The sequence below is a fragment of the Chinchilla lanigera genome, unplaced genomic scaffold, assembly GCF_000276665.1.
Source record: "Chinchilla lanigera isolate Chin_1 unplaced genomic scaffold, ChiLan1.0 scaffold00039, whole genome shotgun sequence".
Lineage (NCBI taxonomy): Eukaryota > Metazoa > Chordata > Mammalia > Rodentia > Chinchillidae > Chinchilla > Chinchilla lanigera.
The window spans coordinates 19,067,132-19,081,351 of NW_004955440.1; the positions used below are offsets into that span (position 1 = coordinate 19,067,132).

At 37.4% G+C, this 14,220-nt stretch overlaps 1 protein-coding gene and 1 long non-coding RNA gene across 4 annotated transcripts in view; one reads left to right on the top strand and one right to left on the bottom strand.

Moving 5' to 3' along the window:
• Galnt13 (polypeptide N-acetylgalactosaminyltransferase 13) overlaps window positions 1-14,220 on the top strand; it is a 434,761-nt gene that overhangs the window by 73,409 nt on the left and 347,132 nt on the right. The gene's annotated exons all lie outside the window — the stretch shown is intronic.
• LOC102011050 lies at window positions 4,507-7,680 on the bottom strand. Its single transcript, XR_262047.2, has 3 exons — window positions 7,559-7,680; window positions 6,040-6,073; window positions 4,507-5,038 (listed from the first exon to the last, which is right to left on the bottom strand). It is a non-coding gene; the product is annotated as an uncharacterized LOC102011050 (long non-coding RNA).

Here is a 14,220-nt window from a genome sequence, read left to right on the forward strand (position 1 = left end):
GATAAAGATGTGGGTTTTTTTTTTATGCAATGGAGTACCTCCCTGCCATAAAGAAGGATAAGCTTGAGACATTTCTAGCTAAATGGATGCATCTTGAGACCTTTCTCTTAAGTTAAATAAATCAGACACACATGTTCCAATATCCTTATTTCTCTAGTGTGAGACTTCAGAACTATAGTAAAGGAGCAAAATATATAACAGATACAGGGAAATGGGAAGAAGATGAGAAGCGGAGCCAGGAGGGAAGAGGGGCGAAGGAAAGAAGGGGCCAGAGGAAGGAAGAACAGAAACAGCTCCTAAGTAGCAGAGGAAGGGTGCTGAAGTGGGGGCGGGGAATGGGGAAAGAGGCAGGATCTGCCACAAGGGGGTAGAAATGCTCTGTCGTGAATGTTACCGTGTATAGTAAATTGTACCAATAAAATAAAAGTTAACAAACATTGCTCTTGTTGATAGGAGAGAATATTTGCCTTTGAAAAGGCATTGAAAGTATTGATTGTACTTGAAATAAAAAGAAGTAGCACATTGTCTTTCAGGGCCCTCTGTAACTTGGCTTAAATAACCCTTTCCGTCTCCTACTTCTCCAAGGACTCGGTAGCCCTTTGTTCAAAGCATGTGTGAATCATCTTGCTCATGTCTAGGATTCCCTTAACTCAAATCCTCACACCCACAGCATCAGCATTGACTTGAGAGTATGTTAGAAAAACGTAAACTCTCGTGCCACCCAAAGCCACTGAGTTAGAATCGTGTAATAGGAAGATCCTGAGGATATTCATGGACACACTGCAGTTTTAGAAGAAAGTCCAGAATGGTCTTCCCAGTGACCCTGCAAATTCTGAAATTCGAGCCATTGCTCGGGGACACACGTATCCCCACTGCCTTTCGCACTGGCCCTTGGCTCCTGGAGGAGACGTGGTTTGTCAGCCCTGAAATCACTGCACTTGTAGGTGGCATCTCCAGTACTGAAGAGGCTTGCTCATTTGAGGATGCTGTTGATGCCTCAGCCATCCGCTAGCAAAATGGATTTTATAACTTCTTGAGAAACCTTATTTCAGTAATTATACTCATGCCTCTCATGACATTACAAATTGAGTGTTTAATTTAATACAAACTAATTTTTCAGAGTTATGAAGGTAGGCTATGGCACATAAAATATCGCTTACTCACTGAGATGACTGGTTCTGAAGAAATTTCTACCTTCTCTCAATGAACAGAAGCAAAAAGCTGAGGAAGCTCTGTACATTTTCAGCATAGCTGACACGTAATGACTGAATTATACCTGAGTCTACTGCATTCTCTGGATGTGAGCCCTCGCACGGTCACTGGCTTTGTGTGGCCTTTGGCAAGTACTTTTCTGTCTTAGTTTCTTCATCTATTAAGTGGAAGAACGATTTCACAAGCCTTTAAAGCCGTGTACTTACTTAGTGGCACTGGGGATTGAAACCAGGGCTGTCATACTATGCTAAATCCTCAGTCCTTTTAAAACTATTTTTAAGTTTTGAGGCAAGGCTCCTCACTAAGTTGCTAAATTGTGCAGAGCTGCTAAATTGCACAGGATGGGCTCAAACTTGTGATCCCGCCTCAGCTTTCCCGGGTGCAGGGATTACAGTCTCGGACTACCACACTTTGCGCCCCTGGGTTTTTATTATTAGCATAACCCGGGGATAAAATTATGTTACAACTCCAGAAAATGTTGCATTTTTGGTATGTAATAAACTCTTTGAAGGGCTATTTTTATTATTTAATTTTATTATTTGACACCTAGTAATGGTGCATACTTTTGGATTACAATCTGAGATGGATATTATTGTTACAATTTTATTTTAAATTTACATTGTACTTAATGTAACCATCTGAGCAAAACTCATACATAATTTCTTAATGTAAAATTATTTAGTTCACATTTACTTGTAATAACATATCCAAAATCAAGAGTTTTTAACTTTATGTATCGGTAGTTTTTTGAATCGTTGATGATTCAGCTAGCCACATTTGTTTAAATAATATGCAAAGTTGTTGAAGGGCAGAGGGTCAAAAACTGATGTGGCAATAAAGGCCTCCTTGCTTTTGAATAGATCGATATGTGTAAGCAAACCAGAGGCTCTTACAGATAAATATCCGGGAATGAATTGAAAACACTCACTGTTGGAAGGAGTAAGGGACCTGCGAGTACGCTCTCTGGAAGATTTAGTGAGCTGAATACATACACTATTCCACTTCTACTCCTTCCCTTTCTGTGAGGCTTCTCCATTTCAGTAGGTATCTGTATGCCTGATTGTTTGCAAGGACATTGAAGAGTTGAACTCTTTATTCGGTAGTAGATTTGAAATACAAATGCAAATTACAATCATTTGTAGTAGAATCTTTGTATATAATATCATATACACAATTAAAACATTTGCTACATGACTGTAGACACTCTTCAAATCTCATTAAAGGTGTAATGCAGCTGATAAAAAGTAGAGAAGGGCAATTTCAGTGCTGAAGTGAGGCGGACACGCTTCTTGCAAAGACGCTGAAATGATTAAATGTTAACTCTGGTCACAAGCCTATGAAAGTCAAGTGAAGACCAGGTCAGCTTCTTTGCCAGATCGCAGGATTGTCATTTACAAATTTAACAGGTAGAAGATCACGGAGCTTTCTCTTATGTTCTAGGATGAGTGTGAGCAGAGGGTCTTTCGACGTGGAACATAAACTTTAGAAGCAGAACCGTGCTGAGTGAGAGTTGCGATGCGTGATGTGATAGTGCGTTCGTGGGTGGTCTGACAGTATCTGTGCTAAGGGCTTGGGGCAGAAGGACCGGACAGCATGTGAGAGGCCGAGAGGTGGAAGACCAAAGCAAAGGGGCAGGCAGCATGGGTGAGTCACTCCAGGTCAGATTTAAAGTTCTCTTAACTTTGAAAGAAGTGGCAAACATTGAAGGAGTTTGAGCAGGGAAGCCCTGAAGGTAGATCTGCATTCACAAAGCATAACCAACTTGTACGTGAGAAGGTAGACCAAAATACGTGAAGGGGCTGAGGAAGCAGACCTGTTAGGGTGTCGGTGCAGCAGCATGGACTGACGCAACGGCTGACGCGTGTCCGCCCAGAGCTGGGCTGGGCAGAGAGCAGTCTTTGCAAAGAGCGTGAGCTTCATCTTGGTGTGCTGCACTTGGTGTCCCCTTGAGAGACTTCACGGAAGAGTTTTGAGCAAGTAGGTGTGTAAACTAGTTTCTGAAGCTTAGACAACCAAGGGATAATTTTAAATTTTAAACACTACCATTTAAAGCAAAGGAAAAGGAGAAGTTCTAGTAATCCTGAAACAAACCTAAGAGATTCGATAGCACACTTTTCCTGAAAGGCTTCCAGATGTGGGCTTTCAAAGAGTTGAGAGGGATGCAGTGATTTGCAAACTTTTCTTTGGGCCCTAAGGTGTCCTGAATGTGATTCATAGCACTTCGTACATGGAGGATCTGGCTAGATGAAGTGGGTAAGACTCTTACCTATCTCCAAAGGAGCTTTTCATATATTGGTTGTGATTTTAAATGATATTTTATGTTTAAAATATTCACATTTTAAAATTATCTACATTCATGAGTGGAAATTCTGATAGATTATTAAATAGCTGGGGAATTTTGTTCACACTCCAATGTATGAGGATAAAACTAGGAAAGGTTACTTTTATAACTTAACTCCCAAAGCATTTCTTTAGAGAATAACTATCGGATTAAGGGATGGTTCATTTGCTGTCATGCACATTTATTTTTATCCTTGTGATATTTTCATAAGATAATTTTCACAAAGAACAGGACAAAAGTTATGTCAGTTACTGGTGTAATATTACGAATTTTGGGTTGTCACCCAAGACCAGCAATTTGCTGAACCAGATTCTCTCCTTACATTTTGGACTTTTCTCTCAGTTCCTGTAGAATACTGTGTTCCATGTACAGTAGTCTTCTCCTTCGCAGGGAATAACCGAAGAATCTATTTTTGTTGGTGGTTACTTTTTATTAACTTAGTAATATTATTAACTTAGTAATTATTAACTTATTCCATATTATTAACTTATTCTATCTTGTATCATGTCGTTTATGGGACTAGTAAGTAATCTTGTCCTTTTGCTTGCTGTGAAGCAGTTACTACACATAAATCCTAGGGAACTACAGGAATCAAAGAGGAGTAATTTCTGCTTTGTTGCTCTTTCAAACTGATGTTCATCTTTGAAATGTGCTGGAAAAAATTAAATCCTTTCTGTCTTATTTCAGTGTGATCCACAGGAACAAACACCGTTCCAACATTTGTCATTTTAGGGAAGTGAAACGTTAGGAATTAAAGTGACAGGCTCAGAGAGAAGTTATACTGTGGAATAAAACTTCTACAATCCATTTGTAAGGATGAAAATGTATTTAGCTCATCTTAGTTAGTAAATACAGCAAACTGTATTTAAATATTGATCTGTTTTCAGTGAAATTAAGAAATGAATCCCAGAATGTAGAGGCGCAGAATGTAAGTGTATGCGCAGAATGTAAGTGTATGCGCAGTATTTCTGCTGTGATCTGCTATTGTGCTGTCATTTCAGTGGGTTGCTGATAACTGCAAATTCTGTTGTAAATCGTGTTTTTTTTTTTTTTTTCTTTTTTGGTGTCAAACTCGGGACTTCATACTTGCTAGGCAGACGCGATCCTGCTGAGCTATATTCCCAGCCCCTCTGTTGTAAATTGTAGTAGTTACCTGTAACGAAGTTTTTCTGGTAAAATTGGTTTACTCAGGACATAGTAGTGACAGTGACATTAGTATCTGTGTGTCTTCTGTCAGTGTAGATATCAACTTCACTTCACAGTTGAGGAGGTAAAGTTGTCTTGAGCAGGTTGCACAGGTCCTGATGTAAGAATTACACCTGTGTCCTTTAACAAATGGCATGGTGAAGCTCCAGCTTTTGACTGGACTCCTTGACATATGTTGAATGACTTAATGAAATATCATGTTTCACTTTCAGGAAGGTGGTAGTTTATTGCAAACATGTAAATATATACTAAGGAGTACCAAAGACAGTAGTTTTTAATCTGTGAAAAACAAGAGTATATTCAATAGAAAGTTTGTGTTTTTTATATCAGATTGCTGAGAATTCTTGAGGTACTGAGAGTGTTTTTTAGCATTTGGAAAGGAAAAACAAGCAAGTGCATTTTCTTAATTTGTTGAAAAGAGAACTATCTCTGCTTAGAAATAATTTAGGAAACAACATGGTGTCTTTGATAAAGTTAACCTGTTAGCAACAAAATGCAATCATGAAGTAACTGTTTTAACTGTCTAATTTTCTCTTACACTATGAAATTTGGTATCAGCAGTGAGTAGTGATATTTGTTATAGTTTAATTTTTAAAAGAGGTTTCATTTTGTGTGAATGCAAATCTTATTTTAATTCTTATCAATTCTGTGCTGAGATAGAATTTCCAAAGAAATCTGAAGTAGGCTACTTCAGTAGCTTTGGAGAATATAATTATGTACAACATTGAAATGTTATCATCGCTAAAATGTTTTTGCTTTTTCCTTTCAAAGAAAGCATCCCAGTAATTTCTGCCTTAAGTTTAATATAAATGCTAGTGAGGTTGATAATGATACTTGTTTATAAACTCTTTAACTATTAGAATCTGCAACTAAGATGAGCATTTGTGATAAAGTGATTTAATTCTTTGTCTCCTTCTTTCTCCATTTAATTCTTCGGTTGGTTGGCATTACCTGACTGAGTGAGTGTGACACACACTGAACCGTGTTAAATGGATGGTAATATTCACAGTAATGAAAGATTTGAGCTTTAAACATTCTCTCAAGCCCTGATATCCACATATAACAAACTGAAATGAGATTTTATTTGCATAATAAAGTAGTAAGAGCAAATTCGGTGTAATTTATTTCATCGCAACCCTTCATGTCCTTGGCATTCTGTTTTAATTTTTAACACCCATTTAACATGTGGCAGTGTGTATGGATTTAAATGAAATGAACATACTTCATTCTGTGTCCTTTATATTGTGCCATACTGGCATTTCAAGGAATGTGTCACTTACCTTGTTCCATTTAGTGAAAATATTATCCTTCTTCCTAAAGGAAAAGAAAGATAATGTGAGAATAAGACAGGTAAATGTTTAATGGCAATATAGAACCATAATAAATTTTATTGTCCAGCTTAAGGAAAGATCTATCATATTCGATTATGTCCGTCATCTTTAATTTTAAAGTTTTACATTTTACAATGCAATCTTTCTAAAAGGAAATCCACTGAATTCTACAATTATATTTGTAGGAAAATAATTTTAAGAGTTTAATGGGATAACATACTTAAACTTTTGTGGAAATGGACATTTTCTAGTATTGTTATGTGTTAGTCAAGTTCTTATGTCTTAGGATTTATATGGAATCTGAAATGAAAAAAAATAGAGCACAGGTTTATTGAAAACTTAAATTAATTTGTAACTAAGTTCTGTATAGAGGTATTCAACAATGTTTAACATACACAATGCAATTGCATGTTCAGTTTGTCTCGGGTCCTTAGAGGTGTATTTGGGAGCTGTGTAATAACATATGCTCTCCTGCTTCCAGAGGACTTCCATGTGCGCACTAAAAGCACCCGGAGAAAATGGCATTGAGTGTATGCTAACACTGAAATGTAGGAAAACAAGATTCCTGTTATCTTTAATATTATTTAAATCTTATTATTATAATTACATAAAAGTAACTTCTAATTTCAATGAGCTGTGTTACCGTTTTTTTTAAACCAAGTGGTAATGTACCTCTCTTTCAAAGGCTGTGTGTGTGTGTGTGTGTGTGTGTGTGTGTGTGTGTGTGTTCGGTCAGGCTTATTCAAGCATAATTTATAAACAGTGTATGCAGTCATGTAACCAGCATTATCCCTAACCTCACTACAGTTGCTCTAAATCACTGCTCTGTTTTTTGTAGTTACAATTTATCATCCTATGTCACTCATGATTGTTTACTATTTTGATTTTTCCTTTTTATTTTGAATAGTTTTTTCCCTGTCAGTTTTTACTAGTTTATCTTCTGTAGTTTAAAATCTGCTGTTAATTCTATCTACTTTAATATTTGTTTCTATTATTGTCTTTACTCCATGCATGACTTCTGAATATAAAATGTGTATCTTTTCAAATATCTGTTCAGAACTAAACCTTGTTGCTGAAGTTTTAACTCAAGGAAGTTATTTAAGTGTGTAGTGCCTTGAATCCTTCTGTCTGAAAAATGGGAAAATAGTTACATCCTACCTTATAATAGTAAATGTAATGTGTATATATACCACTTTGAATAGGAAGTAAACTCCCAAGTGAGTACTAGCCATGTTTTACTTATTGCTTACTATTCATAATTTAGTGAATTCTTGTTCTTAAAGAACTAAACATGCATATTATTTCTAATTCTCAGTAGAGAGAATTCCTTCCCTAAACACAGGTCCATCACTCCCAGCCTAGATCCTCTTTCCTCCAGAGGAAGTTCTAATGTGGATTTCTCAGGAAGTCCTTTCTGTAGCCTTTTGCCCAGACTCCTTCTCTTTCCTTGACACTGTATACAACACACCTTCTCTATAATTTGGTAGCTGTGCATATTTCCTTTGTGTTCACATGCTGTGTCTCTTTATGACCATCTTTCCACTGTGCTCCTGGACAGAGTAGCTTTTCATTTCATCTGTTGTATTTTCAGTCTCAAACAATAGCATCTATGTAGGAGTAGAGGGCAACATACAAAAGAATTAAGCAAGTTCTAGAAAAAGATTAACTTTCATTGTTTCATTTTCATTTTAGCAGATTACGTCAGCTCAACACATTCATTATGGCAAAACTATAGAATAGTAAGAGTTTAGCCCAATCACTGCTTGAAATTCCATGAAAACATGTCCTGACCGAATGAATGTCTTGCAGAAGACTTCAGGCCTGTATTCTGTGTCATTATTTATTAAAATGCTATTCAGTAACAAGCTGACTTTGGTGATGCTTTGTGATGCTGTTTCTTATTGGAAATCTTTGGCTGTATTTAGTTTCTTTGGTAGCTTGTTATGTGATCTCAGCATTTTCGTTCAGGTCAGAGCACATTGTGGTAGTTCTGCAGCTGGCCGTTGGCCAGAATTATAAGCGTTATCTACAAGCGTCATGAAATTGCTAGATAGCATTACCAGTGATGAGGTACAGAAACTCTGGGTAGGAGCCTATTTCATCTGACAGTAAAAAGATAATCGTATCTCTGTGACTTTTCCTCCTTTCCAAATCGTTGCCTTATATTTGTTTTAGATAGAAAGGAGCTGGTTTCAGAATATCATAAACTACCTGCACTACCATGGAGGTGGTTTACTGTGGAGGAATTTCAGTTACAAATTGCAACACCTTCTTTTTGACTTTGGACTTCCAAAACAGAGGAAAAATATGTCAATTCTAAAGTATTATAAATTATTTAATACAAAAAGGAATGATTTTCACTGTTCCAGAAAAGTTGTTCCTGTGGAAGTTAGGTATTATATATAATAATCAATAAATCCGAGGAATATAACAATTAATTTATCCTATAGTATATACCAACAAAATAAAATTATGGTTTTTGGTTGTCATGCATTTGGTAGTCATGCATCAATTTTGTAATTTGAATTATGGACATTCACAAGTGTAAAGTCTCTTCGGGCATTTATTTTTAATCCCATGCCTCTAAATATTTTTAGCCCATGTTTATCCCTACCACAATGTCTGGGTTTTCCTGTCCAAGGACAAGACCTTTTTCTGTGCTAGTACTTTCACAAGTAAAACAGTTGTTTGTGGAAAGCCTCTCGCGGCGCTCAGAATGCCCAGGAAATTGAGCTGCCTGGGACGTACCAAAGTGGATGCAGGGGAGAATTAACAGAGAACTATGAAAAGCTGAGGAAGAGGCAGTTTATGCATCGTCTTCTAGGTCCTGGTTAAAACCTAGTTTTATTTAAATAAAATGGTTAGGCATTGGAGAATAGTAACAGGAGAGGAAGGACATAATCAGACATATATGTAAAAATTTTCATTCTGGCTAGTTTTGGAAACTAGTTTAGAGGGAAATAAAAGGAGATGCCTAATAACCAAATAGGGAGGTCATTACAGTCGCTCACAGTAGTTTGCACTGAGGTGGGAGGGATGGAAGGAGCAGCACAGAGTTGAGATCCACTCGTACACAGAGTAAACGGGTCTTGCTACGGTCTGCATCTGAAGGGTGAAGAGGTGGGCAGAGTCAGAACGCGAGCTGGATCTCTGGTTTAGGCAAATGAATAAATGGTGATGTGTTTGAATAAAGTAAGCAAACCTGTGGGAGAGGAATTGGCTGACAATGAAAGGAGAGTTTCTTGAGAAACAGGAGTTGAGCCCTGGCTTAGATTGCAGAGGTTTATAATTTATGTAGGTGGAATTGTTAGGTAGGTTGCTGAAAAATTAGAAAAAATTTGTGTTATAAAGGTTAAGAGAGAGGAACTTCATCCTCTGTACCTTGGAAACATGATAGATACCAAAGCACTGTTTTCCCCTACCTCCTCATAACAGGGAGTGAATAGTAGACACGATCCTTGGGCTGAAAAAAATCTTACATTTTAAGTAGATCCAGCACTACATAAACATACAGATATATTTAAATTATATCTAAAATTAAGTTAATAGAGCCTAGTCTTGTGTTTATTGTAAGGAATTTGGGTATGTTAAATGAGTGAGGGATTTTGTTGGAGTTAGCAGTCTTTGGAGGGATTACACTATAAATTAGGTGCTGACAGATGACCTCACAGACTTGACCACATGGAAAATAACATACCTAGAGTTTGTCCCTTAAGTACCTGGGTATGGTACTGGATAGGAAGGGAACTCCCTTTGAATTTGGAGGTGATTGACTTCAAGCCAGTGGAAATGCTTCTTTTTAAATTTTTATGATCTATATTTTACTTTTTTTGTTTTAGAGAGAGTAGTAGAAAAAATAACAATAGCAACATACCAACATCATAGACATAAACACAACAAAGCAAGAACATTAAAAGTGATACAGGGTTTCAAAACAAAATGATAGGAATTAATAGTGGTTGTTATATTACATATTGTTATTGTCAACTACGTTGCTCAGATTACCAGATGTAAGAATGGGAGAATGTTCAAACTATTAAAGAGGATACAAAAGTATTAAATAAAACATTAGAGATAATATAGTTTTACTAGACAAGATGGCAGGAATTCACCAGTGGTTTCTTTCCAGAGTAAGATATTTTGAGAGTATTCTTGAGTTTTCTGACCATCCTATTGCATCTTTTGAAATAGCATTAAATTGAAAGTATTGGTCAAGGAAGAATTATAATTTTAAGGGCCATGAAAATTCCTACATACAGCATTAAGCCTCTTAAAGAACAGGAGATTGGAAGGAAGAGCATCATGAACTTGTATTTTTGATAATATTTAAAAATCAGTACAGTGTTTATTTACAAATAACAATTGTACATATCTATGGGTAACATTGTGATCTTTTGATATATGTATGTAGTGGGGATTGATGAATTCAAGCTAGTTAACATATCTACAATCTCATTTATCTGTATTTTTATGGTAGAACATTTTAAATTTACTTTTAGTTATTTCGAAACATACAACATATTATTATTGACTTTAGTTATCCCTGAATGCAGTAGATCTTAAAATATCCCTCTGTTGGTCTGAAACTTTGTACCATTTGTTCAGCAACTCTCAAGTCTACCCTGAGGTTCCAGTTACTAATACGCTACTCCCTGCTTTTTGAATTGTTCTAGAATTTTTATGCTGTGAAAACTTACAGTCTTTGTCTTTGTGTACATGGCTTAATTTACTCGGTATAATATTGTTGAGTTTATCCATATTGTCACAAATGTCAGAATTCCTTTGTTTTTAAAGGCTTAATAGTATTTCATTGTGTTCATTGCTCAAGTAAAAGGAAGTAAAAGTAAGACAAAGAGAGGTTAAAGTACTTGCTTCAAGCCACATAACTAGTTAATGGTGAAGCTGGTATTCTAAGTCAAGTGGTTCTGATCTAAGAATAGATGCATTGAAAAAGATATAAGACAGGTAGCAGTTTATCCCAGAAGAGTTAAGAGATATAGTTACTCACAGTGGGTTCTTTGCACCATAATTGGTACTTAGAAATCTCTTCACTTTTTTTTTTGTTGTTGTTTGTTTGTTTGTTTGTTTTGGCTTTTCTCTGGTTCCAGGAACCGAACTCACGCTTGCTGGGCAGGTGCTTTGCCGCTGAGCTAAATCCCCAGCCCAAAATCTCTTCACTTAATTATATGAATTACCAGTTTTTAGATTCCTAAGTCATTGTGGTATAAATTGTAATAAATAAATGGATAACTCATATGCACTTTTATTTTCTTATAAAAAGGTCTTCCCACATTTAACGTAGAAATGAAAATGAGTCGCTGGAAGATGATATATTTTAGAAATTCTTATTACAAGAGATTTAGGGTACTTGATCATATGTTAAAATATGTTTTAGAGTTTGGGATTGTCATTCATTACATATAGTGGTGGTCCATTATTTTGGAAAAGAAAAAGAAAAAGTAGGTTTGGAGAATATGAGATGATAAATATCCCAAAGCAGTGCTAGAAAAAAGCCTAAATATGTATATATACACTTTCCTGGCCATTCAGCTGAGAGAGCAGAATTAAACTCTTTCTCCTGCAACTCTGGACTATCTGCAGACTAGTATCTTAGGAAATTGGTACACAAATGGTGATAACTATTGTTTCAACATTTGATGAGCAGTTTGCAGCACAAAATTGGCTATTAGCCTAAAGCTTAAGTGCTTTGAAGGATCAGGAAAACAACTGACGCCAGCAAATTGACTTGCATTTGGGATGAGTGCCCAATGTTCTGACTAAACTTGTTGGTGTAACTTCCAAATCCCTGGGGACTTACGTTCCCTGATCTTTGGGAAATAGAGCAAACAGAAACAGGACAGTTTATAGAAAATCACTGTTAGAACTACCCTCAGCAGAACTTTCTACAAAATACTCAAGCAGAACATCCTATAGCAAAAATTTCATAGAAATCGAAGCATAACTAGGAGAGAGGGTCAGAATGTTTCTTTCATAATACTGGGAGGCCTGTGTAACTCCTCCAGTAGACCTTTGGCTGGGCAGTGCTGGCTTGTGATGGGATGGAGGGAATGAGAAGGAGCTGACCTGGCGGGGTTAAAAGCCTGGGCGAGCAAAGGACGAGCTTGAATAGACAGCGAGGAAACCAGGGACCCGTCAGTGCAGATGCCTTCCGAGGTGTGCGGCTGCACTGCAGGAAGGGAGCAGCTAGAGGGGAGGAGAGAGCCCTCTCAGCAGGAACAGTTCAGGGGAGGGACAAGGCAGGGGCATGCGCAGAACACTGTCCTCAGGGTGTGGAGCCTGGGTCCTAAAAGGAATGGAATATCATTAAAACACTGTTTGACTACCTTAGAAGAAGAGAATGAATTGTGTGGCTTTCCTGCTATTGAAGGGCTTATAAACTAGTGATAAATGTAGATCCACAGGTGCAGAATTCTGTATTCATGCACCACATGATGATGTCCTGAACAACAGCAGAACACGGAGCGATGGTGATCCTGCCGGGTTAGAATGTAGCTGAAAAATCCCCGTCATCCTGTGGACGCACAGCTAAAGGGGAGGCCCGAGAAAAGGAAACTGCAGGAGAGGAAAAATGAATCCCCGGGACTCTGCAGTTGAGAGTTTAGCAAAAGTTTTTGTAGACTTCAGCGAGTTCCTTAAAAAGCTTGAAAACACCGAGTTTGAAATGTGTTAGTGTGTAGAGAGGAATGTTCATGGCGTATTATCTAATTAAAAGCAAATATATGATAAAAAAAAAATCCAAGCGAAACCCTAGGGGCAGATTTCCAAAAAGAGTGAGATCTCCTTCTGAATCTCTTCAGGAAGGTCGCTCAAGAGTGTTCTTCAAGAAGGTGATGCTGTCAGGGTAGGTGATAGCTCTGTGCGTGTTGCTGCCTCTAAAGAGCTTCTAGTGAGGAGGTGGGACGGGATGCCACGATGCTGGTGACCTGCTGTGTGTGTGTGTGTGTGCGCGCGTGCACGCTTGTGGCTGGTTTTTAACAACAGAACTTAAAAATAAAGGATATAAATAGAGAAAATATCTATGTGCAGCTGTACAATATTTTTATGTTGTAACTAGATCTAATTAGAAAAACTTAAAATGCAAGATAGCAAGCACTGGTGAATTCCTACCATCTTGTCTAGTGAAGCTCTGTATTGCTTTTAACTTTTTTTTGTTTTTCTTTTTGTTGTGTTTAATGGTTTGATCAATCTTACATTCTTACATCTGGTAATCCGAGCAACTTCATTGAAGGCAGCAATAAGTAATACAACAGCCACTGTTAATTCCTATCATTTTGCTCCGAACTCTGTATCATTTTTATTGTTTTTGTTTTGTTTTGTTTTTGTCTATGTTGTTGTTATTTTATTTTTTTATTCTCTTTTAAATAAAAAAGACATAAAATTTCATAATGTAAAAATATTATTAGTTAAGGTTAATTTATTACTGTGTAAGTAAAAGTGTAGTGTAGCCACAGTGTACACATTTTGAAGGTGTATGGTAGTTTCCTAGATCACCACGTGCAGTCTGCTCTCCCACTCGCCCAGATCAGCTGCCAGTTCTGCAAGCGCCCCTCGTGCCAGGACCCTAAACATTGCCCCGTATTTCATCTTTTATGCTGTATTTTCACTGGGTCTTTTCTGTCTTGAGCTGTGACTGCTTGCATTGCTCAGTAGAGGAAAGTGGTGCGCAGGTGTGTAGCCTGAGAGCTCAGGCGGATAGCGGGCTGTCGTCTAGTCTCTGTGTGAGTGAGCTCTCCGTGCTGCTCACAGAAGGAAGACATCGCGGGAGGATGCGTCTCTGAGAACCTGCTCTGGCCACGCGGGATAGGTACGTGTGCTATGTTAATAGGGAGGGCAGCATCTGCAGTGGCTGCAGAGGGTAGGCTTGCCTTGCATTTGGCCCTCATTTTTTTGCTCTTAGCTGTAATACCCTAATAAACCCTTTACATTCTTTAGTTTTTAAACTTCTATTTTGAGGTTTTTTTTTTGTGTTTTTTTTTTTTTGCACTGAGGGTTGATCCTAGACCCTCCACACCAAGCTACGTCCCTAGCCTTTAAAAAAAATTAAACATCTTTTAAAGTTTTTTTATTTTAAGGCAGGGCCTCACTATGTTGACCTGCTTGGCTTGAACT